This window comes from Pleurodeles waltl, chromosome 2_2, assembly GCF_031143425.1.
Source record: "Pleurodeles waltl isolate 20211129_DDA chromosome 2_2, aPleWal1.hap1.20221129, whole genome shotgun sequence".
Classification (NCBI taxonomy): Eukaryota; Metazoa; Chordata; class Amphibia; order Caudata; family Salamandridae; genus Pleurodeles; species Pleurodeles waltl.
In genome coordinates, this window is record NC_090439.1 from 21,273,129 (window position 1) to 21,299,741 (window position 26,613).

At 40.7% G+C, this 26,613-nt stretch overlaps 1 protein-coding gene across 6 annotated transcripts in view; it reads right to left on the minus strand.

Moving 5' to 3' along the window:
* The window catches only part of ZNF516 (zinc finger protein 516), a 353,996-nt gene that overhangs the window by 271,721 nt on the left and 55,662 nt on the right, over positions 1–26,613 (minus strand). The window lies entirely within an intron of this gene.

Genomic DNA, 26,613 nt, shown 5'->3' on the forward strand with positions numbered 1-26,613 from the left:
AACCAGCGAGGTCAAGAGAAAGGTGTGCAGTCATGGAAGTGAAGGCATTCATTTTGCATGTTGCAAGACTGCAGAAACCTACTCAGGCAAGCAGCTGGAGCCATTGACTAGCATCAGTATTCACTGACTTAATGGGTGAGGAAAGCTTGGTGATCGTGGGGGTGGAGCCTCGTGAGTGATATTAATGTTTCCTTAGGACGTTGCTCCCATACGAGAAATGCAGTGTGAGACTGTACAGCTGTCCATCATTACAGCATGAGACACTTTACGGCTGTCCAGCAATGCTTCATGAGACACAGCACAGCTGTCCATCAATGAAGAATGAGACGGTGTACAGCTTTCCATCAATGTTGTATGAGGCACTGTACGGCTGCCCACCAGTGCAACATGAGGCACTGCACAGCTGTCCATCAGTGCAGCATGAGACATTGTAAAGTTGTACACCAATGCAGTATGAGACAGTATAGGTTGTCCACCAATACTTCATGAGACAGTGTATGGTTGTCCACCAATGCAGCATGAGACACTGCACGGCTGTCGATCAATGCAGCACGAGACAGGGCACGGCAGTCCATTTAAGCACATGGTGCCCTTTTTAAGGGCTGACAGGCACGTGTGTGCAATTGGATTTTCCTCAATTCATGGATTTTACCTCTTCTGAATAGGTTTTACTACTAAATTAGCAGCATTATATATGGTTTGTCATACAGTGAAATAGACTTAGCTTTGGCCCCTGGCTCCGCCCCTACTTGGAGGAGCAGAACCACCTGGCTTTTAGAACAAACATGAGTATCTTCAGCGGCTGGTCACAGTGCTGTGAATGAGGTACTTAATGGGAATGGAACTTACTGTAACGTTCGCTGGCTGAAAACAAACGGAGTCTCAAAACACAGAAACAGGTTCTTGGCAAATAGATAGATTCCAGCCCACTTGCCAGTCCTGAACACAGACTGGTGACATGTACGGTTAGCTTGCGAGACGCCAATGAAAGAAAAAGTCTTCTTTTTGTCACGTAGGTTTTTCTTCCATAGGTCATCAAATGTAGCAGTAGAAGAGGGAGATATGTGTACTGACCCTAAGAGTGTGCAACACTGCAAAGCTAACACAATTCAAATTGGATACAATGTTTATCTGGAGATTTCCACCTTGTCATTGTGTACTTCTTCGGCATCAAAAGTTAATGCTATCAACTGCGTGTTATAAGATACATCACATAACACAAACAAGCCAAGCTGACTGGAAGCACAAACTTGCATCATGAAATCAGTGCTGTGTTAGGTTAAATAATGACTCAATATTACTCTTGACTCATACAATTATGAGACTCTGCCTGATAATCTTTCCCCTAAACAAACCTCCTGTCGGGGCAACATCACTATAGTTTCTGGTATTTATCAACTTCAGTGAATTATAAAAGCATTTTAAAAGTGATTTGGTCTGCATGGTACGTCCTGCAAGCACACTTCCTGTGCCACGACGAGGCCCATGACACCAACGATGGAGTGCAGGAGTCGCCTACCTAGGTACCGGTAGTTGGAACTAACCACATCTGCATTTATACTTAGTTTCTCATAAACATCTTAAAATCCCCTCTCACTTTGGAAACACCGGCGTCTGAAGAGGAGGGGATCCGGGCCCCAGCTCTAATCTTTCTGCCCGCCCCCTTGTGCTTCACCACCACAACTGATCAGTGTGCCACAAGGCTACACAGAAAAGTGAACAGACACCTCACACATTAATTTTCCAGCTCTCTTTCATGGCTCAACAGCATTGTTTGTTTACAGTGTTAACTGACTACGTATACACACATACCAATATTTTTATGAAGAATGTATATATAGTTGTGTGTGTGGGGGGCATGTATAGCCCATGCTGTGAGGTCCTGTTCGGTCCTCATAGCGTGGGTAAACACTGTCAGTTCCAGACAAACATCCCTGTAAGGACCAGTGCGTTAGGAGGACCGATCCCATAGTGTGTTTAGGTACTTTCGAGTGAGTGCATCAAAAAACTAAAAGTGCAGTTATATTTGCCACTGTCCGCTTTATAACCTTCCCTACTATAGAGGGAATGAGGAGTTAGAATAGTAAATACACACTTCATTACAGTCAATGGCTGGTCCTCATAATTATAGGTATGTCATGTTGTGTATGTGTATATAAATCCAAAGCAACATAAAGACGCCTCATTCCAGGAACTCCAACGTTAGGGTTTATTTAAAATGTAAACAGGCAAATAGCGGCGTGTTTCAACTACAAGTCTTTCTCATGGTTAGTGAGTCCTTCTTCACTATCAATTTTACTCATACTGTATGGCGTGCTCATAAGGAAGCATTCTAGGTAATGTAGTCCAACAGTAATGACTGTGTTTTTGATAAAAGAAAGAAAAATAAAAATAAAAATTGCAATAGAGCAGAGATTCCATGCAAGATGCGTAATGTATATCATTAGGAGATGTGTGATGGCAATTTGGCTACAGGCACTTCCAGTAAATTGTGCACATCATCCCTGAGTATGGAATGGGCACTCAGCCCTGCTATTAGTTGTGCACTTATTTTTTATTTCTTATCACAGTTACTGCTTAGGATGCTCATGAATGGACAACACTCATACATTTCTATATAACCTAGTTCAGTAATATTGCAAACAAGTCAATTGTGCACCCAACCAATGAGCGCATACTAATGGACTAAGACTTGTATGAATGTAATTGCAATATATAAATCTCGGAGTTTGCACTAATCTCTGCTGTTTTCTTTTTCTTTCTTTTATCAAAAATACAACTGAGATTACTGTTGGACTACATCATCTAGAATGCTTCATTATGAACATGACGGTCAGCATGTATAAAATTGCCAGCGAAGAAGGACTCTAACTGTGAAAAAGACTCTGTATAGTCGAAAGTTGCTGGTGTTTGCCTGATCGTATTTGAAAAAAACCCTTAAGTTGGAGTACCTTTAGTGCGATGTCTTTTTGTTGCTTTGGATGTCTAAGGGGATTGGTCTCCCTCTCATCACCAGCAGGAAGAGTTCACTGTGAACACATGTCCGCTCTGCTGTGAAAAAAATATATATATTCCAGAACAGAGCAGATATATATATAAAATGCATTGGCAGTGACCACTGGGTAGTTATAGTTAGGTCAGCCTTTCCGTAGGAAATGCCTTTTTTGTTTTGCTTAGTACTTTGGGATCGTTTGATCAATCTTTACACAACCTTCCAATAATGTGCTGGTTTTTTGCCTAGTTTGAGCATGGAAAGTTTCCGGGTGATCCATCAAGTGGGTTGAAAAAGAGGGGGATGGGTACCAAAATGTAAAATCACCATGCATTTTCCATATACTTTTCTGAACAGCACTACTGCAAACACTGCTAAAGGGAATACACCAAATTTGTCAGGAACCTAGACTTTAGTCCAGAGAGCATGCTTCTTGTGATTTTATGTAAATTTGTTCAGTAGTTTTTGATAATAAGTTATGTAAATTTGTTCAGTAGTTTTTGATATTGAAGTACAAACATATTTGTTTATTTGGGAGGTTGGATTCGAGGGACTCTTCTGAGAGTCCCTCAAACCCAATTATAAACAAGCATTTGCAATGCAATAGGTCTCACATTTTCTTGAGTTAGAGCTATTGGCATTGTAAATTCAGGAAAGGACTTTTCTTGCCAACTTTGCTACTTTTCTTGCCACATAAATTGATCAACCCTGTCTCATAATTTCGTTTTTACTGCCATGTTTTGGTGGTCACTGGCAACAACTGACATCAGAGATGTCTAAACAGAAATTGGAAAATAAGGCTTGAAAAGTACTTTATTTTTATTTTAACAGAATGAAAAGTCTTTCAAGAGTTCTTGCCTCCCATTTCAACAAAGCTCTAATGAAGTTAACAATAGCAGAGCAGCCTGAGAAGATTTATGGCCCCAATAAAGAGATAGGCAATGCCCTGTGTGCAATGTCCTGAGTGCTGACACCGAGGGGCCGGCCCTGGAGAGAGAGACTCTGCGAGGCAAAGCAAGTTTAACATCATTGCTTCTAGGTTTAGATACATTCTACCAGAAAGGGCATATTGTGGCTTTCGTGAGCAGTGAGCTAATCGACTGTGTGTGCCTTTTGTAAAATAAGCTTATTTTAGGAGCCAGAGGGAAAATGAGAACAGCACTGGAATGCCAAAAACAAATGTCTGTGACATGGGAGGAAGGGAATGCTGCAATAAAATGGCAGCTACCAGCTCAAAACACCCACAGTGAAAAGGCAGCAACAAAGAAATAACACAAAATGTCACAGCAACAGATAAAGAAACGAAAGTGGAATAATACAGTAGTGGGTCACTGCTCTGAAACAGAAAAAGTAGGGAGAAAAAGGCAGAACTGATTACTAGCGAGCAAGAATTTTTAAAGGACACTGCAACAAACAAATGAAATCACTGTTAGCCATAAGAAGTATATTAAAAGGATAGAAGAGGTTGAACACTTAAGCTTGACCGACAAATAGAGCCTTCTGATTGGCCTACACACGGTGGGTGGCTGCCTGTGGGGTGCTGGCCTGCAGCCACCCCTCTGATGCACATGGCCTAAGGGCTTGTGCAGTTGGTATTGTCTGCCGGTGGGCTGCTGGCTGCAGGGCCTGGCCAAAGGCTGTGAGTGGCTTAATGTATGGTAATAATATATTACTTTACTTTACTTTAACATTTAGAAATTCACTAAAAAACAGAAATTAAAGTGACGTTACAGATAGTTGAAAATTTGAGTGCCAAAGTAATGTTTTAAACTAAAAAAAACACTGAAATTCACAAGTTAGAGTTATATCTCAAGCAACTATAACTCATGTTTTAAGGAAACTATAACTCGTGCCCTCGTCATGCACAGCTAATAACCTCACATATTACATGTTCTGTAACATCACTGATAACATCACTGCAACATTTCAAATAACATGAACTGTGTGTGTGTAAATATATAAAGGAATTGCAGGTGATCCCCCCGGTTGCGCAATATGTGCACATAAAATTCACTTCTAGAAACACCACTGTTTTAAAAATTTTAAATTTTCCACAGATTTTGAACATTTTGGAAATGCTCATATTTTCTACATCTGAATTCTCAGAATGAGTAAAAGCATGAAAAGGCAACAGAAAGGAAGGGCTAATGTCTGGAGCAAAGGAGGTAAATCTGCAATGGTAGCCATTAGCGTACGGTAGGAGCACTGCAGGCACTCGCTGAGTTACTCTTCAGTTTAGTATCCTGGCAAAAAAACAGTATGCTGAGAAAAGTAGGTTGGGAAGAGATATGTGAGGACAACCTGACCTCAAGAGTCACAAACAGCTGCCTGCTTTTAAAATAATCTGGAATGAAATGTCAGAAATTTAAACAATTTTATAACAAATATTACTGATTATGGTACTTTACCCAATTTTCTACAGTTCGACATTTAATATTATTTTTAACTTTTTAGTAGAATTTGGCCCTGATTTACAGCAGCATTTAGAGTTTCACCTTTGTGATGGAGCAACCCACCTTCTAAACTCTAAATGAGGTCATATATGTTTTTTCACGATGAGGAGCACATATGTTTCGAAACTGTAATTAACAAGCGACTACAGGTCTAGTAAAATATGAACAGTGTATATATATTTTTTTTCCGGTTAAAATAAGAACTATTGTGTCTATGTTATGTTCTTAATCCTTGAAAAATGTTGATACTCAATTTTGGTGTCAAGCTGCAATAATGTGGATTTTTATTTTGATATCAATCACGTTTGTTAAATACATCTTAAAAGGATACTATTGTCGAAGTTTACTGGAAACACTGATAAATAAACACCTAAAAAAGTACTTTCTCATAAGGGGAGCAGTTGCTACTATAAACAATCAAGCATGTTGAAAATAATAGGTGGATGTAGTTTAGTGTTCTTTTCTCGTTATTTTTTATACTGAACTAAGGAAAATTAATTTGACTTTTCATCATAAACTTCACAGATTTTACCTCCTTCTCCCATAAAACCTTTAACTTATTTCAACAGGCTTTCAGATTTTTTTCACAAATTTGCAGTCAGTCCCTCTGTGATTAATGGCATAGTGGCAATGAAAATTGAAAAATTATGCAGCAGGTGCTGGATAATGTGGCAGGAGAGGAAAATCTTTAATAATGGGGAACATGTCACTGTATTGCTTTTGTCCAGTTGCCTGCGTTATAGTATTTAATTGCATTTAGCCCCAAGTAAACAGGGCGGCCTCCCTGTAACTTGAAGTTAACTGTATCTAAGTATTGTATTGTACTGTATTTGTTTAGTGCTCCCATGTGGAGCACTGAAGTGCATGTCCACATGGTTAGTACGCTACCGGGTGTGTGTGTGTGCTTGCAAGAGTGTTGTATTTGCTTGGAGTCAACGTGGAAAGTTTATCCATGCTGTGCTTGGTGGTCATAGGAGCAGTTATCGTATTATGGGATGCAATGACTAGCAGTGTGCTGGATGAGGAGGTGTAGATGCATTTTCAGAATATGTGATTTGCTGGCAGCCCTGATTAGCTCCATAGATCCATTTCTGTGCTGGTAGTTCAGTTGTCATGTTATCAATCTAATTTCCAAAGCTGGCTATGGCTTAAGGTCGTATACCTGTTATTGAGCCACAAGAGGGACTATGCATCAGTAAAGAGTGAGAAAGGATCAGATATCTTCCTAGACAAACTAGGACTATTGAAACAGTTGAATTATTCTTCTGATGCACCACAACACAATACCATTAGGTATGGGGAGGGAGGGCTTCTTTTTTGCTAACTTTCTTAAATATATTATAGCATATACACTCACTTCCATGGACAACGAGACGCTTGTGACAACATCACAACTAAATTCGTTACTAGGAATGTTTTGAGGTCCAGTTCTACTGTGGGATCTTTTGCCGGGAAAACCAAGTTACTGGAAGACTGACTCCGGAACTCAACGCTGACACTAGGATACTAACAGTTTAGAAAATATCACAAAACCTTTTCATAGCATCCTGGGCAAAGGCGCAGATTTGATGGGTGTTTGTCGTGATCACAACCACACACCTCTGGGGACAGATCTCCACTATGCAAACAGCACTGAGAGGTACTGTATATGGCTTATGACAGGCTATTTTGTTGGCAAGAATTGTTTCAGAGCTCAGTAAATAGTGCTATGGTATGACCCCAAACCTAGACTACTGTGATGGATTCTAATGACCATAAGAAGAGTCTTTCAAATTAAGGGGGTGGTATTGGGAGTCAGCAAGTACTAAGGCAAATGTTCTAGTCTGGATGACAGCGTAGGTAAGCCAACTTTGTTAAGACAAGTGAAACTCACAAAGAGGAGCTATTAGGAGGAAGTGTATAATAGTGAGAAAATCTCAGACAAATATCAAACACAACAAATTTCTAAACTTGTGATACACATGCTGTAATTACAAATCCCAGCTCATGTGTCCATCTCCCATGTGCTGAGTTCCATCATTTTATGTTGCGTCTGTGAAGAGCTGACCATACAGTAATCATAGGAGCAGTCTGTTGGCCAGCTTCCTACCTACCAGGAACTACAAGCAACCTCAAATGTGCTTTTCAGGCACTGACTATGAAATGTAATTTGTTTGCCTAGGCACAGCTATTATAGAGGCCAGCATCTAGGCACAACTATTATGGAGGCCAACATCTTTTTGCTCCTCTATTTTAAGGTACTGAAGCTTCAAGGAGGACTTGGGAATGTTTATGTCAGCACCTCTTATTGTTATATGCTCTTTGAAGCTACAATACCTGACTTTTTAAAGCTCATTTGTCACAATGCAAATCAGGTTGACCCTTAAAATCACTGATACTTGGTTCTCTTATCTGCCAAAAGAAGCTAACCCAAATACTAAGTGGTATGTGAAAACCAGATCGTTATGTTACGTTATACATTTTAACAGGGCACATGTTCTGCCATTGTTATGACTTCACAGTGAAAAACTAAAGAAAACGATTAACCAACTGGCGTCCATCTAATACCGGTTAATCAGAAGAAGGCTATCACCATTACCGACACATGGCACTCCAGAACAGTTCAGAAAAAACAAGGGTTAGTATAACTGTGATCAAGTTCAGTTTTTTTTTATTTACAACACGAGCACTGTTTCGTCTGCCAGCAACATTGTTTTTTGATGATCTGCTTCACTTCATGCCAGTAGCGGAAGAATGGCAATATAAAAAACAGTTTCTCATGTGAAATGCTTGCTGTACTAGGAGGTGGGCTGGAACGTTAACATGAGTGATTAGCTATTAGTGATACCTCCTTGGGATCATACTTCAGGACTCAAAAAGGAAGGTCAGTTGATGATGGCATGAATCAATGAACACACCCACGGTGAAGAAACTAACTGCAGGAAAATGCTGTCATGTGAGCTCTCCAGATCAAGGTTTCTGAAACATTCCCTTATTGGTACCCATGTCCCTTTAGTAACCCATAATTTGGCAAAGTCTTTAAGCCACTGCCGCCATTTTCATATTGAATGAGTCCATTATCATTTATAAAACAGACATGTGACCCCTATAGATATACCCACCACAGTCCTCTGCCACCACAAATTTGGCTTCTAATGCATGGGTACGAGTCACCTTGCTTTGGATCATCCATCAAGGTTTTGGTGGAGTGAACAGTAAGATAACACTAGACACGTGGAGAAAGTAATTTTCAGCAAACCCTAAAGGTATGATATCTGAAATAACTTGAAAGAAACAGCGTTGTTTTTTAAGAACAAAGAAACTTTACTTTCAAAGCATTTCACGTGTACATTCCTCTTTTTTTCAGAGTTGCTAAAGAAATGACCTGTCCAACCAAGAGTTCGCACAGATAAATTAGCGTCTAAAGTGCTCCTGGTACAATATTTAAACAAGCATTTGCTATGCAAAGTGTCTCGCATTTCCTCGAATTAGAGTTAACAGCATTGTAAACTCCTAACCAAACTTTTCTTGCCACATAAACTGAAAATGAAAAGTAAAACAGTTTCACATAAGCGAGCCGATTCACAGCGCCATGGCAGCCATCTGCATCGGCAAGAAGGAGAGACACAAAAGGAAAAAGAAGTTTGCTTGCAGTCAAACCTATCGGCAAAAGTACAATTAGCCATGTAACAGGGGCGATGGCCAAGGAGGTAACAAAACCTCCCCAAGGAGGGACAAACCTAATCATTTAACAATATCATCAAATGATTTTTGAAGGGCAAGCCCATGAACGAGTGTTAGTGATGGGCATGAGGTGGGCGTTGTTAAAAGATCAGATACATACCAACACGTCAGAAAAGCAGCGCTTGCGCGCTGCTATGCTAGACCTAAAAATGATATCGAACTGCAGAAAATGAAATCACATTTCGGTGTTTCATTCATTCTTCCACATGACAGGTATCTTATTAATATCAACACTATTAAAAATACAACTTACTCTGGTATCTGTCTAACGCAAAATCCTGGGGCCGTCTACCCTGAGACAACTCAAATATATTGCTACATTGACTCATTTTGTTACTGATCTGTCACCAAAAAATGACAGACTGTGCGTTCGGAATTAATTTATTGACCCTTAGACCACCAAACATTCCCAGTCGTACCTGATCTTGTTCTGACCTTGCGCCCCCAATAATTTCTACATCAGGCATCCTTTTAAGCCTATACATAGCTAATGTTTTTGTCTCTATAGCAGGCTTTCTTTTAGGCGTATACACAGCTTATGTTTTTGTCTCTATCAGCACTGTTAATTATCGCTGCAAAGCTTATCAACACAAGCTACTGATCTCCTGGTTCGCTGAATTCTACTCTTCGACATCACATATCCGACATCACATATACTGACAAAATACTTTTTCATAAAAGAAAAGCAGCACGAGACACATTTTGTAACATTAAGACGCCTCTGACACAACATCCGTATGGCAAGCATGCGGTGATCTCTACTCTCTAATCCACCTACAAAACAAAACACTGACTTACTAAATCAATTTGCTGTTTAAAAATATTAAGATTCCGGCTCTTGCTCATGAGCCTAATTACATTTTAATCCAGCACACCAAATCAATGAACCCTATTCCTCGCAATACATTTTCTATGAATGTACAAGTGTTAATATATTTAAATTAGATAAGCTCTCTGGCGAACATTTTTAAGCACAAGCCCTGGGTAAACAATGTGGATATAACCTGGGTCAATAAAAACAGCTTCATAATCAAGGAGAAGACTCTTGAATTTAGGGCAATCTACACACCTGCATTTTCCCTCCGTCTCTGACACACTCCAGTTTTAGAATATATCCAAAATGCGAGTCTGTTTTGAGGTGCATGTTCCATTAAAACCCGGACCTCCTTGTGATTTTTTACAGTTACACCATTTAAGACTTGAGGCTAGGAAAGGTCTCCTGCTCTGAAACACATGTATTTGACGTGTGTAATTTTCTCTGCACTATAAAGTAAATTAACAAATAGAATTATGCTTATCACTATAACAAAAAGGACTGCAACGTTGGGGGTATCCTCAACTACAAGTGCCTCGAGAATTTACAGAAGATAGCACAATACGCCTGTGCCATCACTAGCCGCGGTTACCACAGACCTACCTTGTACATTCCCTTTATCTATACAGGCACTGGACAGACGGTTAGCAAAGCTGTGTCCAGGCACAATGACATAAGGACCTTTCTTGTACACCTCCGAGCATATGTGAGGTGCCGAAAGAGATGCTTCACTTCTGGAAAGACACATATCTTGTGGTGAGTAAGGTAGGGTCAGGAGTCATAGGAGTCATAGTTCCTGTCTTGAAACGTTTCATACAGTGGATTTTAAGACTCGTATACGGAGATCCATTATCCGTTCCTTTCTATGAACCACACCCTCCTTCAAAGTCCCAAAGCAAAGAGTGAACATCAATTCATTCAGAACCCGTAGGACTTTTTTGGTCTTCAGTATTGCCAGTGGTGCAGAATTTTCTGCAAAATCAATAAACTTCTTCATGTTGTCTTCAAGAGATATCATACATGCTATTGGATGCACATTTGAGCAGTACTTTTAAAACACGCTGGGTTACCTGGTAGTTTCCACTGACCTGTGTTCCAATTTAACTCAACAATCAAACACATCCTAGAAGTGGAAAAGGTACATGGCAGTGCTTTTTAAAAATAAGCACGGAGAGAGACATAAATAATGACCATATGCCTGCACAAACTGCGGACAAGATGGGAACAGGACACAGGTCGCTCAGATGAAGCTGATCTGATCGCAACTACAACGGCTCACCAAGTACATACAGTGTCTATGACGTTTTGGCTAATTCAAATAAAATAATTCTACTGAACAGATTACAGTCCAACCAGATGATGCAAAATGAACAGAAGTGCTGACCTTGGTTGCCTTTAGATGTAAAGTAGACCTTGGAACATTTGTTCATACCATCTGGGCTTCACTGATCATAAAACGTTACTGGTTTGGATACCCAACACGATCCAAATAGTAGTCCGATATGTTATACTTGATCCAAAACTGCCAATACTTAGAGCTGATGGAGCAGGTGGGCTGACGCAGACACAACTGCTGATTGCCATCGGCATGTCGATTGCCAAACGAGATCGTGCTTGCTATTATAGATCTTCAAGGGTATGGCCTACTAGTGAATGGACTGGTGGCACAGACTTTGGTGCTAAAGCTTAAAGTTTTGTGTATAAAGCCAGATGGTCTCTTCTAAAAACACTAGGAAGTCTGTGGGTTGTAGTGGGAACTTCAAAAAAGGAATCCAAGTGGCTTATACATTTCTAGGCTATGCATTACTACAATATACGAGTTGCAACAATGTCTTCTACTGGTCTGCCGATTTTTCGATGAAGAATACATGCAATGTATATTGGTTTATTTTGACTTATAAAACCAAATAAAAGAATTCTGAAAAAGAATAAATGTTCCTCAAACCAAGCTAGGCCTTTTAATTTACAACTAAAGTACATAAGTAAGGATAACATAAGATGTTTCAGGATCTAGTTTCAAGTGTATGGAAGAGAGCACAAAAAATGTTATCAGTGGCAATGGTTAAAGGTTGCTGCAGAGAATTGAACAAACACATGGTCCGAGAGGAATATGTTAAGCAATAACGTGCAAATTGATCAAGGTGATTATTTTACATGGACATGGGTTAACCAGGAAGGAGCATTTTCTTCTATGTGGCCTACCTTTCTACTGTAAGCTAGTGCACACTTAATAACTGTTTTCACAATCACCAAGTCAAAAAGCATTGCAAAAAACAACAAGTATGCCCCCAATTACCAATCTTGTGAATCTAAAGAGTAAAACAGAGGATCCTCCAGGAGAAAACTAAATCTAAAAATGAAGTTACTTATTTATCAAAGGCAACAGGGTGGCTAAAACTGCTAAAGCCACAAAACTGTTGCACAACCGTACAAGCATCATTTACTGGAGAGAGATCCAAAGAGTGTTTTGAAATACAAACTGGTACCAAAATGCATCTCGCCTTCAGGTCCATTCTGTGATGAGGAAATGGGAACAGTGCAAGCAAAAGCGAAATTATTTTTTTGAAGTGAATAAAGTTGGAAGGTTCCTAGATAAAAATGAATGCAATTTATAAGGCTACCCGTGGCTGCAAAGACATATTAGGACAAATCTCCAACTAGTCACCTAGAATTTAAAGGCGTACGATGGGTTAAAATCGTTTTAATGGTGTATCTTCACCTGTCCCATTACCACAAGGCCCTGCAACATAGACTCTGTTGATCTACTATCCTGACCCCATCCTCAACGTATAGGCACCAAAATAACCTGTTTAAGCAACTAATCATGACAAAATCACAAAACTCAGTAAATCGTTCTCATCGGAATTAATCTGGTTACATAACTTTGCATCGAAGATTGGACAATGTATGAGGTTGTCAATACCTTTTCTATTATGAAACGTTATCTCACGCTATTGGACACAATTCTTCCAATGCCCCTACGATTAGTAGGTGAGCCCATCGTTTGATAAATACGTTTTCTGCAACAACCACGTGAAAACTATATTTGATCAAATGCACTTCAATGCGAAGTGAACATTTGTTTAGTTTTGGGTCAGTGCGACCCTGCTGCCAATTTGAACACTTGCAGAGTTCAGGTGTGTAATAACGCAGTATGTATGTGGCGTGTAATGCAACACAGGCAGATAATATTCTTAGCAAAATCAAAAATAAGTATAAATAGCAACTGGGCAGATGCTTTCTCTCCTTATGTTTGGTAATGTTTGCTAGACTCACCACCTCGCGCATTCACAAGAACAATAATTTTCAAAGTAGGAGGAGAAAGTGGAGGAACCAAAAACGGACCCAGGATGGAGAAGAAAGGTAAAAGTAAAAAGGATAAAAGACACCAATTGTTGCAATATAATTAAAATGTAAAATAGCTTCAGATAGGGAAAAATACAAAAGTATTTCATGCACATTTTGACCTCGAAAAAACGTTACTTCGAACTTTTAGGTCAAGTCACAAAAAGCATAGCAATTCCATGCCATCAAATGCAAAGTAATCAAAACAAAAAAAAAACTAAAAGGACTTATGACTGCCATGAATCCACACGAACGAGTAAACAATCAATAAGGAGATAGACAGAATGCCTGAATTAATGTCAGCCAGCTGTGAATGCTTGGGCCACATTTTTTTCTCACCATGTCACTCAAAACAGAGGCCCACTTCATGCAAATCAGTACTGACCCTGATAGACACAGTTCATTTCGAGCAGCCAATCTAGGCTCTCTCCAGAAGGGAGCACAATCAATCACAGACCAGTTTCTGCCGATTAGATTATGTATCAATTTTTGTTCCATGGAACTCAGGCCGGCAACTACAACAAGCAACAAGGAGATTGGTGGAATGTGTGAATTAATCTCGGCCACTAGCAACCATTCAGTCAACATTCCTGTTCATTGCTTTCCACTCACTCTGCCACTCTAGACAAAAAACAGCAACGTGCAAATAAATGGTTGCCCTACTCCCATAGAACAGCTGAGACATATCTGCCAGACTAGGTCCCCTCTGGACGAAAACACGAAAAAGTCAAACATGGTCCAACCTACTTAAAATCTGCCAGTAATGTACAGCTCGAGCCCTGTGGCTCAATGAGCACGGGGTCCAAGACTGGGCATACCAGTTGCACTTAGGGCACCAACTGCAACAAACAGGAAGATGATGAATGGAATCCTGTATGTGCAGCTCTTGTGTGCAAAGGCAATCCAACTTTACTTTTGACCAGCCAAATTATAATCTTTCCATCCACACCATGGCACTGCCAATACACAGGAGAACCAAATGCAGCGTGCAAAAAAACAACAAAGGAACAACATTAATGTGCACCTTTCCATAAAGGCAACTCACATGACTTTCACCAAGCTACAGACTTCACCATGCACCATTGGGGTAAGGCATGGGCTTTGCAATTGCTTATGATTTTTCATTTTTAGGAAACAAATACTTTAATTTTTGGTTCACAGTAGGCCGTGGGTGCTCAAGGAGGAAACACATGAGAAAAATCCTAGGTTGGATACAAAGCAATAAATCCGTATGGCATGCAGTCACATCAGTACATGATCAAAGATTGTAGACAACTAAAATTTTGCACATGAGACTGAAGATAAATGATCTATTTTTCTTAGTACTTTAGTACATTTAAATCACTCAGAATGCAAGTGCAGCCAAATGTGTTTCCCTAGGAGTCAACACTGTAAAACAGATAAAGCTTAATTTGCCACAATTTAAAAACAAAAATAACCAAATCATTCTGATCTGATTCGTTTTCATTTTGTGAATGTGTAGTATTTTAAGCCAGCTGCCCAAGAGGTTTAGTGCAAAATAGGACAAAAGTAAAGAATGAAGCAGGAAAATAGACGAAGAACTCAAGAAATGGACTTACCTAGGTTTTCTTATGAAATTCAGTGGGCTCTCGTTTATTTAGTAGTGTTCAGCAGAGTATTCTAAAGACCAGGTAGACAACCTTCCCTCGAGAAAGCAGCTGTATCTCGGAGTAAGAGCAGCTAATGGTCCCAGGAGAGTGCACATATTGGTTGGATGGGTAGTTTTGGGGGGGGAGGGGGTGTAAAATTAATACCTTCCTGGGTCCGGTGTAGAACATGTCCATGGCTGGGGACAAACACCAGACTTGCCCCCTTAAACGAGATCTTTCAGTGCAGTGTGTTTGTCCTTTCCTAGCTACTCCAGGTCTCTTAGCAATGATTCATAACAGGCCAGCTGTAACTGTCTGCCAACGGCTGTGGGGTTTTTACTTGTGTAACTCTAAAATGTAGGGAAATATCACCATCAGGGTGTAACCTGAAACCAAACGATGGTACAGAAGAGCTCACCCATGACGTCTGCCCTCCCTTATACCTCTGAATCGTCATGCTTGCTTATTCAGCAAAAGATCAACAAACTGGATCACAGTGGCGCGGAATAGACATTTTAGGGTTGTCTTATTACCACAGAATGGCTCTTATAAGAATGGTAATTACCCAAAGCATTCCAGAGTAAAGACTTTACAGCTGCCTGCGTGCACTGCATCAGGCCCCATGTAAAAAGATTGCTGGACCAATTTACTGGTGAAAGGGAAAAAAGATTAACCAGGGTCCGCGCCATATGCAATATGTGATTTTGAGACTGCTGCATTTTCGACATAAATATGGGTTCACTCCACTTGCTACATAATGCACTACCAGCAGAATAATTTGAAGACTCCAACAAATGTTTCTAGCTTTAAAGGCTCAAAACTTAATTTATAAAACAAGCATTGTCAAAGCTAATTTGCCTTGCCTTATCACTACCAACTACTGATGCTGTTTATCATCGGCAAAAGAAAGACATTTCCCAAATACTGTTCAGAATCTACCAAAAAAAATGCAATAGAAAATATGTGTGATTATGCTACAGTGGCTCAAGGAGGTAACGCATGTACGTGTATCGCTCACCACACAGGCACACACATAAAATATGATGTGGCCATCATTTTGGGCTTTCTATTTACCGTTCCTAGATAGTGGGTGGTTTTCTTGGAGAAGCATATATAGATATACATATATATACACTGTAAAAGTGCACAAAGGCGCGTTTTGAAAAAGGAGCAGTGCAGCAGAAAATTGTGCGAGCTGAACCGTCCAAAGATGTTAATACATTTTTGTCAATAAAAAGCAAACATCATGACGGTAAGGATGGGGAAGCTCAGCGGAGGAGGATCAGTTACGTGGAGTGGTCAATGCAGGTAAGAACAAGAGAGGAGTTTAGGCAGGGAGGGGGTAGAAAAAAATAAAATCATAGCAACAGATGGCCTGAGAGGGGGCACACGTAGCACTAATAGCCACAGGATGGGTATATGAGATGAGGGAAGCACCACGTAAGGAAGGGAGCAAGAAACCACACGCACTTACATGGACTGCTAAAAGTACAAGGACAAAGTAGTTACCTGCAAGTAACAATGCAAATACATTAGTCATCGAAACGGAACGCAGTAAAGAAGAAAGCCACAAGAGGCAGGACAAACAAAGAACAGTGAGGAAAGTCACAGAATAAAAAGCAGGACTATTAGATAGAGAAGAAAGCCATTCCATCAAGAACAAGGAGCTGCATGCATATATTTTAATGTATTAGTGGCAACAGGCCGTCAACAACAAGCGGGAAAAGTTGTCTGTGTGTAACACCTCAAAAATGGAACATGCATTGTGCTGTAAAGAGTTAGATCCTCAGCACAGATTAAGCAGTCAACTTGTAATCGATGTTTTTCGTGTTCTAATATTAAACTAGTACTAATGAATTTAAATGTCTGCCCAAACAGTAGTAATATGTTCTAAAATGATAAGAGAGCAAATTATTACTAACAGAGAATGTGCTGCCTTACCTTATCCATCATAATTTGATTTTTCTTCCAATATAATTTGGTCAACACTGCCACAGAATTTGCTCCTCTGATGTTGCGTAATTCAGGTATCCATGACAAAGGCTCAGCAACAAGTGATACTGTGGCTTGTGGATCTATACAAATCTATGGAAGGAGCACTCACCCAACTAACGAGCTTTGCTCATCTTACTGAAAGGTTCTTTTAAGTAATTGCAAATAGTTGCTAATACAGCTAGTTGCATCATGTTGGTTTTCTGTCATGTGGTTGCACAGTCAGTAGAGAAGATGGGTGAAATTTCAACTAGTTAAATAAATGTTACCAAATGAAGCCACCAAATAACACTAACCTTTTCAAAGACAAAACTATAATCGAGTAGAATTATCTCCGTCCCAGTTCTTCAGATGTCTAATGTACCTGTAGGTGTACTAATAAGAAACCACTAGTAGCTGGTCTATTGAACCTTCTACCGGGGGCTGGTGATGCTCAACCTGTAGAGGTTCTTTAATTGTAAATGATAAACAGAACTGCCATTTTAAGCATTTATTAATAGTTCTGTATGGGGCGTGGAAGCAGAATAAAAGAGAATCATTTTGGAAAACGTATTCTATTTTGGTTGTGGTTTCATTCTCCTGACACCAGTCTGAAATGTTTTCTGTCCCACAGAACTCTGCGCAGGCAGTGCAATAAAGCCAGGACGGCTGGAATTATGCGGCAGGGGAGGGTCAAATTAACAGCAAAAAAAGGCAAAATATGCAGCTTACTGTGGCACAGTTTGTGTTAGTATTAATTTGCTATTTAACACGTGCTCACATTGTTGAGTAAAGGTTACAGCTCACTACTACCAGTTTTAACACCCAAATACAGCAATAAGCAACAGAAAGGTGACCAGTCAACCTTTGCGCAACTTCCCCTTTTCCTCCCTAGAGTAAAATTCGAGGCAGGAAATGTAATCTTGGTGACATTCAGCTCACTGCTGCCTGAAAGGAGGTGGGGGAGTAACCACAACAAGGATAGTAACAGAGAACAATGAGATCGCCGCGCTAAATTATTTGCTCGAGTCAAAAAAAAAAGAACACAAAAAGAAAAGCGAGAGCTTCTGACAGAAACCCAAACTAACATCGGTGTCAAAAGTGTGCAAAGCTTTAGGGATAACAAGTGACAAGAGTATATGCTTCCATGTTCACAGGAAAATGGGCAGTTACGATGCATGAAAGTAACCGTTTAATGTGTGCTCTTGCACAAGCCACCATGGTATAACCACACTTCTCCGGCGTCGCCCTGAGCAGACATTCAGGGCAGCAGACATCTTTGTTCCTGTTTCAAGTCATTTCTTGAGAACGGACTGGAGCATAACAGTTTCCTGAAAGCAACCCTAGTCGACACATTTGGAACACGCAACAAGTCAACCTACAAAATGGAAAGTGCATTGCGGCCCAAATAGTTATGCTACATACGTTTAATTGAATTATGCCTGGTGGTCCACGCATTCTCGGCGGGGGCGATAATGACCTCGAAAGGCACATTCCCCAGAACAAACGCCTGTTTAGCGGCTAAACCTACCTTTGCTTAAAGACGCCGCGCGTTTCAGGGTGCTCTGACCACAACAGGGCAACTCAGTTATCTAGGTGACACTGTTGGTCAGGCAAGGTCTTGGCGGGATTCAAGTCGGCAATCAGTTTTGTCACAACCTTACCGCGAGTGATCACAAGTAAAACTATTTTCTCTGAGCAGGGAGTACTTTTTTCAACTTTTCAAGTTTGTCATGGAAACATTTTTTCCTTGCAATCCGGTGTCCCCATGTTTTCACTACTCAAAATGTTTCGTGCACACGGCTTTGCTGTTTCGCTCTATGCTATTTCATGTGTTGTATTCACGTTTCCAAAAGTATGTACGTACAAGTTCCCATTTGTGTATTTCTTCAGACTAGCTTTGCAGAGCTCGCTGTGCGCTCGTTATATTGTTTAAAACTACTTTCATATGCATTTTTTTGCCGAAGTTTATATTTTTACGAATGACTGACGAGAAGAGCAACAATCAAATACAATTAAAAAAAAGTTTATAAAAACAAGGCTTTCATCCTGGAAATTCAAAAATATTTTCTTGATTAAAAGTCAAATGGGTTAGATACCTGTACAACAGTAAAACCTAGATATTCATCTCCTTAACTGTCCAGAGTGAGCCAAGCATTTGAGCGATTAACAACGCAAGTAAGTTCAATTCAAAGTTTAGGATACTTAGCCCATTGCTACCGAACTTGTTATCCACATTAATGCAGTCAATCACGAAAATGAGTCTAGTTGGATACTTTCATCCAATCGAAGACACCTATGGGTACAACACTACTTAACAACATGGGGTAAATGAAAATAGAAATGTGCCACACCCCCATCCAACACAAACTGGGTAGTGCTTGTGAACGTGGTAGCACCACGAACCCTTCTGATACAATGCCTTGGCCTGAACTCTACCATGAGTCAAGTCCCCTAGACATGAACTTCAAAGAGGTTCTGTTACCCTTACTCAGGGGAAATCTGAGCTAGGTCTTTCCATTTCTGTAACAGACAGAAATCCATTTAAAACTTTCCAATTCAACTTCAGGCATATGTAGTTCAGGTAGGCATAGTGGTAATATTGGGAGACTGTGCTCAAGCGTGACTTTGTGGGCCAGCTTCAGACTTGGTGTCCCTTACAAGCACCTAGGGGAAGAAGTACCCCACCAGCGCATTCAAAAGTATAGGGATAAAATGTTGCTTGCCACATGGGAGGTTTCTCCGCAGTTAGTAAATACCCATGGCGAGCTAATGAAGCCAATGGCATTCCTAATGAGTTTCCTGATGTTATGTTAAAGAGTGGTATTAATCAGAATTCGCAGAAGGAGCAGTCATCGATCTCTGGATGCATCTATATATATATGTGCAAAATATTATAGCACAAACCCAACCAAAAGGCAGCGCCCACAAATGTTTTTTAGACTTGCTGAGCACCAGTGCTGCAATTTGTGTGTTAAAAGTTACCCTAATGCAAGCAACTGAACCTCATAAAAGGGTAATGCTTATTGATAGTATACATTTATGCAGGGTCACTGGACTTATGCTGTAGGGTTTACTAAATTATGGAGCAAAAAAAAACAGATTATGTAGTTTGGGGGGGATTTTGTGGTGGCATTACCTTACTATTTTCCCATTTTTACACATATTAACATTATGTTGACGAATTTTTCAGCTTATTAAAGCAAGTCTAGCCTACAAATATCGCAACTAACTATAGAGAGGTGATCAGTCAACTTTTGCAAGAGGCCTTGAACTGCGCACCAAAGTATGTGGCCCTGTTTTTTCTTAAACTTTAGATCCGTTTGAGCTACAAACAAATGTCATTGCTAAATTTTGCAGATAATGAATTATGTGGCAACTGCGACATAACCATAAATTATGTTGATGCAGCAACCGTAAAATCGCATAACTCCAGTGGCCATTGTCTATATGCTAAGACAGAACCCATAAAGTAACGTATGTGGACATCCACATACGGGTAACACAAATAACGTATTCCCCGATGGTGTTAACTATTTTCAGTTCCCCTTCAGTAACCACAAACATCATCAACGTGCTCAAGGACAAAAGGTCCCAATTTACACTGTTCGACTGCTCTTAAGGAATACGATCAACGTTGGCCTACCACGTCTTTAGGGATGAAAGTCTATTCGATTAGAGTCACCGGTCTATTTCTGGCATGGAGCGAACATGTAGCAGAAACATCAGACAGGTCCAATTGATTTTGTTGTAATAAACTGCTGCAATCCTCCCAATGTTCCGCAGTACTGGCAGGTAAATACTCAGAAAACTGGGCGGCTTGAAAAACCACAAACAAACCCAGGCAGCGTCATAGCTAATGACATTGTTCAGCACTCTTCTCCAAGTGCAGAAAGGATGAAGGCCTTGGAAATACAGACAGGTGACTGCACACATTTAGCAGGCCGAGGGGCAGTGGCGATGACTCTTGGTTCCCTGGTTCCCGGAAGACATGATTCCAATTAAAGACTTGTGGCAGGAAGAATATACAAGATGACGGTCGCTTTTACCTCTATAAAATGTAAGCTCCCCCACCCCCGTGATAAAGGAAATGCAATCGTTCTTGCAGCAGAGGGGCACCTGAAATGCTGTCGGTTTACAATGACATCGGCTAGTCTCAGGAGAGGTGGTTATTTTTGTCTCACACGTGCGCACGTTTCTGAGCTTTTTTCGTGTGCTTGGGACAAGTCTCAGCTGAAAGTGTGAAAACAGCAGTTCGATTGGACACCACTCAGAAAACTGAAAAATCAGAAAAGCAACGGGCCCTAACAGTTAATCGACTTTCCAACATGTGTTTGAAGAAAGTACGTTATATCTCAGTCTCCTTGTTAGAAACCCGACAGCACGTTTTGGGCTTTTAAGGAGGATATTGGGTGACCCATGACATTCAGTGGTTAATTTCTCTGGCATAAACGCTCTTTTCCGAATGCATACGTATCATATTATACTGTACCGCGTCACTAATCCATACTGTCCTACTTGGTACCAAAATGCGCCCACTGCGCTCAATTACAAGGACATGCACGAGTAACTCCAATAGCAAACCTCAGTGGAGACACATGAAGCAGTGCACAAAATCCGGCCTGTGGACAACTCCCAAAGTCAACAGACTGCTAGGTTCCTGTGGGATTAATCGGTCTTGGTGGCTCCCACAACCACTTGATCGCTGAACGTCTTCACTTCCCATCGCCTGGATGATTAAAATGGCTCACTGAACCATGGAGCTGGGAACTTGCGAGAAACTGTCTTGTTGGTCTGATCGGCCCGCGTGTTCCAAACTATGAAGCGCTCTCTGGGCCTCGGAGCAAACACGACTCCCAGTGCTCCGTTCGTTTGTCTAAAAAACACAGGCACCTAATGGTGGGCTAATCGCAGGAAAATAACGTGAATTTATTAAGAGTAGCCTGAATATCTTGTGATTGGAGAAACTTGCAAGACCAGTTTTGCTTGTGTAACCATCCCACGCTTTCACACAAAGAAAAAGTCCTTTAGCATTTTCTGTTCTGTTTGCCTTAGCCGCTAGCTATAACCCCGAGAATCAGAACACCAACCCCAAAGGGTGTGCTGTCGGAATATCATCTGACAAAAATAGTGTGCACTAAATATAATCCACAAAAATATTCTCCCATTGCAGTTAACAATATAAAATATACACCCAAAGGAACGATATGTTTGTAAACAATAATTATGTCAGACCCAGTGGTTAATTTAAGCCGGTGGTGGCAGGTAGGGCCCACTGGCACTCATTTTTGGGAACCAGCGCTTATTTTTCTTCAACAGACTTTGACCCAGAGCAAGAGAGAGAAAAATATAAAAGGGAGAAAGAGAGAGAAGAAAGATTTAAAACAAAAAAAAAAAACTGAGGAAGAAAACAGGGATGAGAAAAAAAAACTGTTAACGTGAGACAGTAACAAAGAATGCGGTGGAGGATTAAAAAAAACAAAAGGTAGAATCAAGGCCAGTAGTCTTCATATTCAGCAGCAGGGCCTTTGATAGCACCACCCACAGGCTTCTAAGCACAATTGTGGGCCCCTGGGACTTAGGACCTGATTTAGACCTTGGCTGTCACACCACTAAGCCATGTCGGCAGCAGACCCAACAAGACCTACATTTCGGTGGTCTTCCGTCTGCATATTTAGATTTTACAGACCTGAAGGCGGTATACTGGTGGCAGTTCACTGAAGGAGGGAGGACATTGTGGGACCCAATGGACAGTAGACAATGGCAGTGGCTAAAGAACAGAGGTAAGTCACACAAGTATTTTAACTTTGCAACATGTGTCCCTTGCGCTTCCCTGCATCACACATGACACAAAAACACCACATACAAACTCGTATCCATTGCCAATACCCCACAAAATAGACATGCTGCAAACACATGACACAGCATACACACATTAAAACTGCACCCATACATGACACAACAACAACCAACATGACAACACACTCGTCTACACAAACATGTGCACACATGCAAGCACAATTACACACATCGTCGACAACGAATGCTGCACAACACCACACACCTGAATGTTGCACACAGCAACGCCACACGATATACACATCAGACCCATATGCAAGTGGCACACATACTGACACAGCCACATCACCCACTCCAGCTCTATCCACCTCACCCAGCCAATAGTATCACACACATACTGACTCACACACATCTTGCAGCACAACATAACAGGTCCACTTGCAATGTTCACACATGGACACAGTTGACAGGTGTGATTGTACTGTCATTGTGGTGCCAGCATTAATTTGCCAAGCAATACTGGCATCATAATGACAGCTGTGTATTTCTGCGATACATGTTGTGTACCAGTGTATTCCCACCCGTGTCTGACCCACTCGTATCCCCAACATATGCATGTCACAGTAACTTAAAATAATTACAGTGATGTGTATATATCTGCAGTGTTCCAGTGCACACGTGCAGTGACACCCCCCCCAATGTACGCAGCCAATATGGGTTCTCTACCTTTGTGTCCAGCAATACGGGAAGGTGGTGCTTCCTGTGTGGTCCTGTGGCAGCAGCTACAGAGTCTATCCAGTTGTGTTCAGTCAAGAACAAGAATGAATGGGGAAAAAAGTGTGGGTTGTCACCCCTTTTTCCCCCAATCCGCCAAATCAGACTTGGAGGTCAGACCACCACTTTTTCCTTGGCGGAATGGCAGATCCAGATCTGCTCATCGGTAAGTGTAGCTGGAGTCCCAGTCGATGGGATTCCTGGTGGAGTCGGCAAGACTCAGACAGGCTTTCATCTATGGGACCACCAACATCTAAATCTGGCGGCAGGCAGACCACAAAGGAGGCAAGCAGTTTTTCAGTCAGAAAACCGATGGCAGGAACTTTACCACCAACATCTAAATCAGGCCCCAAGTCTCTTACAAATTAACCACTGGTCAGACCTTATGATAGTCATACATTCAACTACCACAAAAGGAAATGAAAATGTTTATATCTGTACGCAAACATGCTATTACTTCATTACACGCAAATATGGGATCATCATTGCAGCATGAACCTATTTTTACATAAGATCAAAAATGTTACGTTTATAGAGATCACTTTTCCATATCAATAGCTGTCCCGAAACCATTACATCTACTTTTATCACAACTTACTAGTCCATTTGTAACTCTACAGTGAACCAACCTTTATAACAAATGCTTGATAAAAGCAAAGCTATTATTGTTACCCTTTTTCCCAACACATAATCACATTTACATCTCTGTCTCCTCAAAGCTTCTTTACTAATACTCAAAATGCTTACTTTCCTCAAAGGAGACAGAAAGGTGCCTCTATATGTGGCACACCCTAAGGCTGTGTACAGTTGACAAAGTATGCATTTGTGTACATTCCCAGACCAGTAAATTTGCTCGCCCAAAGAACTCAACTGAAAACGAGTTAGTTGAGGGCACCTCTTAAATCCGCTCACTAGTACATCATCATCAATATACTTTTTGAATAAAAGCAAACCTCCACCAAATAAACGTCAGCACACTCAAATATTTTAGAAACTGGAAAAAAGCAAATGACTGAAAATAATTGAGATTCAGGGATGGACTTCCATGCATTATTCTAGACAAACATGTTCTTCATTTACAGTGTTAAACACTCCAGCTATGGTCATAGATATCTCCAGTGAGGACTCATTCTGTATCCAACTGCTCATTCACAAACAGTTGTGATTCCTGAAACAGCAGTATGCTGACTTCACGACTTTTTGGTCCATGAAACCCAATTTTAAACTTCTACAAAAGTCCTGTCCTTATGGGACTGAACAGGTGTACCAAATTCCAGCAAGAGCCAAGCTTCAGCATCTGAGAAGCCACGCTTTGGACTAGCAATGGATTCTGGACCAAACAAAGCAGAGGATTCCTATTTTATGCGTTTTCATAGTCTATCAACTTCAAATCCAAAGCCAGTCAAAACTATTGATGAATGGGTGCTTGTGAAGCGTTTTCCTGTCATACCATCTTTTCTTCCCAATGCAGGTAGCTATAGGATACCAACACCAGAGGTATCCAGGATTGCAAGCCAAAGCATGTAGCTCTGCAAAAACACATCCATGTAAATTCTAGCCTACTATAGTAGGCAAAGTAGACAATTCAACAAATTGTTGATTATATGTCCTTACATTCCTCTTTTTTCTTGTTGCAGCATCTCCGACTAACCCAAATGAACCCTACATAGTCCATCCTCTTACAATACATATATAACCATATTCCCCTTATCCCATAGTACGTCTCACTATCCCACCGTTGCATGTTAGAATACTGTCCACAGAAATATTGCCTTACATAAATATTGTGACATAATAAGAGCTTACGAAATACTGCCCCACTTAGTGTAGAATATCTATTATTAACTCCAATGGGTGATATTTTCTTAAATGCTATTCCGGACACTATTTGAATGTCGGACACTATTTTAATGTCAGATAATATTCTGGTGCCCTCCTTAACACCCAGACAGACATTGATAATGCAATACTTTAAAAAAAAAAAAACACTACCCAGCTCAAATTCACGCCATCAAATATGTCTAAAGGAATAATGCCAAGTTCTAAACACTCATAGCTACATAAGGTGCATCCTGGACTATAGAAGGATGTGGGTATGAGACACAAATACATCTATATATTTAATTTTACAATGGTATACACCGGGAAGTTAAGAGTATTAAACCTACTTATAGGTTGAAAACGTATTTATTGTTCTACAAAACCACCTGATGCCCAAGCTTGTCACACCATATCAGTGACACACAGGCACGCACATGTGAAAACGCAGGGCATTTGATTCAGAGTCACCAAGAGCCGTGTAGCAATTAGAGCACCCTAATAAGTCTGGGTTTGCCTCACCCAAAATACCGGCCCAACTGGCAACAGCAAGTGCCATGCGGTGACCTTGAAGGGGACCAGAGGCTGCCAAAACAACACCAATCCCTACACACTGAGCTGTATGACATGCACAGACCCAGAGGTCTTGTTGCCAGCACTGACATACTAATGTAATAATATGTCAGATGCTTGGTCTTGCTTTCGAGCTACATCCCAAGCATGGCAAATAGAAGATTTAAATGCTCTATCGAGCAGTTACTGACTCTGAAGGAGAACAACCATTATAAAATCAAAACAAAAGCAAAATGATAATAAAAAGGGAAGCAACGATGCGTTCTCAATCCCTGGTCCGATCACAATTTTTTAGGGGAGACTGTATGATAAGGGTGCATGAATGAGAAGTGAGGCGTAACAGGGAGATGGGAGGACGCAAGGAGGGATAAAATGGAGGGAATTTGGTCTCAGAATCCTGCCCACTTCTCAACATAAAACGACACAAATGTTGCTGCAGACCAACAAGCTATTCAGAAAGACAGCAAATGTTATTTTTTCGATGAGTCCTAAAATGTTGGTAATAGCACTCCAATCTTTAGCAGATCAGGGTGGTAATGCATTGGAGGAAATAAGCTTTACGTACACATGGTCGTAGTGCGGCCAAGTGAGGATGGTGCATATGAAACCGAGGTTTCCTGGCCACTAGACCAATGTAGGCCATGACTAACGTGGCAGGCCCATAAACGCAGATTACAGCTGTAACATGATAACATTCATAGGTAGATGTGAGCCAAGTAATATTCCTTGAAAATTATTGGA